Below are 2,500 nucleotides of genomic sequence, written 5' to 3'. Positions count from 1 at the left end.
TCCATCGACACTTCGAGAAGATCGAACATAGCTTCCTAGCATGTTAAAGGTTCGGTGCTAATGGGAACATAAAGATCCCACGACGTTCCAAACGAAAGTAAAGTGTTCCGTGCGTGTGAACTACGTTGTCCCGTGTGCCGGCTCTCGACTCCTAAGATGTCCCATGTAAATGCCCTTCGTGGGAAAGAATGTCCCGTGCAAGACGCCTTGATGATCCCCATAAGGTGTCCCATGTGCGTCCCATGATGTCCCATGCGCGTCCCGTGCCGTCCGAGCCTCACCAAGGCCGTCCCATGCGCGTCTCGTGCCGTCCCGAGCTGTGCCGAGGCCGTCCCTTGCCGTCCCGAGCCTCGCCAAGGCCGTCCCGTGCCGTCCGAGCTGTGCCGAGGCCGTCCCATGCGCGTCCCGTGCCGTCCGAGCTGTGCCGAGGCCGTCCCGTGCTGTCCCATGCCGTCCCGAGCCTCGCCAAGGCCGTCCCATGCGCGTCCCGTGCCGTCCGAGCCTCACAAAGGCCGTCCCGTGCCGTCCCATGCGCGTCCCGAGCCTGACCAAGGCCGTCCCGTGCCTCACCAAGGCCGTCCCATGCGCGTCCCGTGCCGTCCCATGCGCGTCCCGAGTTGTCCCATGCCGTCCCGAGCCGTCCGAGCCTCACAAAGGCCGTCCCGTGCCGTCCCATGCGCGTCCCGAGCCTGACCAAGGCCGTCCCGTGCCTCACCAAGGCCGTCCCATGCGCGTCCCGTGCCGTCCCATGCGCGTCCCGAGCTGTCCCATGCCGTCCCGAGCCTTAGCAAGGCCGTCCCATTCGCGTCCCGTGCTGTCCCATGCGCGTCCCGTGCTGTCCCGTGCCGTCCCGAGCCTGACCAATGCTGTCCCGTGCGCGTCCCATTCTTTTGGCTCGGCTGGCCCGTGCATTCTATGGGGTCGTGGGACATTTCGAAATCCACCCGGGCCACTTCGACTCTCTCTTCATTAATACTATTGAGGTATTATTTATGAATTATTGGAGAAAAGAAACGGAGGAAAATATTTTTTTTTCTATTTTTTATGAATTTTCCGGTGTTTATTCACTTAAAAATTCATAGAAAAATAAATATTTATCGGAATCGCTATTATAATATATCAAAAAAATCCTTGCGAAAAGACCTTTCCGACGAGTATAAGTTTGCTGGATTCCGACGAGTAACGAAGGAGTAAAGGCCCAGTATGCTTGGTTAAAAAATTGATGTTTCCTTGTGAAAATAGGAAAAACAATAACTTTGCACTATAAGGGGGAGGGTTGAGCTCCTTCCCCAGAGCGTGCACAGCACTTGTGCTGGCACGTTCCCTAGTGCTCGCCAAGCACCATAGGGCATCCAAAGGGCAAAGCTCGGCCTACTACATGATGGGAAGCTTCTAATATGTCGGAATACGAAGAGATTTCGTGCGACCCGAAGCTCGGCTCGGGCGTCCCGGCCTGTCCCGAGCTGTGCCGAGCGCGTCCCAGGCCGTCCCGAGCCAAGTCTCGGGCGTCCCAGGCCGTCCCGAGCCAAGTCTCGGGCGTCCCAGGCCGTCCCGAGCCAAGTCTCGGGCGTCCCAGGCCGGCCCGAGCAAAGTCTCGGACGTCCCAGGGCGTCCCGAGCTGTGTCGAGGCCGTCCCAGGGCGTCCCGAGCTGTAGCGAGGGCGTCCCAGGCCGTCCCGAGCCAAGTCTCGGGCGTCCCAGGCCGTCCCGAGCAAAGTCTCGGGCGTCCCAGGCCGTCCCGAGCTGTGCCGAGGCCGTCCCAGGCCGTCCCGAGCAAAGTCTCGGGCGTCCCAGGCCGTCCCGAGCTGTGGCAAGGGCGTCCCAGGCCGTCCCGAGCTGTGGCAAGGGCGTCCCAGGGCGTCCCGAGCTGTGCCGAGGCCGTCCCGAGCCTAGTCTCTGGCGTCCCAGGCCGTCCCGAGCTATGGCGAGGGCGTCCCAGGCCGTCCCGAGCCAAGTCTCGGGCGTACCTGGCCGTCCCGAGCTGTGGCAAGGGCGTCCCAGGCCGTCCCGAGCTGTGGCAAGGGCGTCCCAGGGCGTCCCGAGCTGTGCCGAGGCCGTCCCGAGCCTAGTCTCTGGCGTCCCAGGCCGTCCCGAGCTATGGCGAGGGCGTCCCAGGCCGTCCCGAGCCAAGTCTCGGGCGTACCTGGCCGTCCCGAGCTGTAGCGAGGGCGTCCCATGCCGTCCCGGGCTGTCCCATGCGCGTCCCGTGCCGGCCCGAGCAACAGCTCGGGCGTCCCGTGCCTCGGCCCTTCCAAGTGGTGCTTCGTCGGACATCTCGATATCCACTCGAGCATTTTCGACCATTCTCCATATGTGGGTGTGTGGGTATTTATCAGGAATATTGGAGAAAGAATCGGGAAAAAAATATTTTTTTTCTATTTTTTTTGAATTTTTAATTGTTTATTCACTTAAAAATTCATAAAAAAATAAATATTTATCGGAATCGCTATTATTATATATCAAAAGAATCCTTGTGAAAAGACCTTTCCAACGAATGCAAG

This window comes from Eschscholzia californica, unplaced genomic scaffold, assembly GCF_041429995.1.
Source record: "Eschscholzia californica isolate CP2 unplaced genomic scaffold, dmEscCali1.0.p SCAF_51, whole genome shotgun sequence".
Taxonomy (NCBI): Eukaryota; Viridiplantae; Streptophyta; class Magnoliopsida; order Ranunculales; family Papaveraceae; genus Eschscholzia; species Eschscholzia californica.
This window is presented reverse-complemented; position numbering follows the sequence as displayed.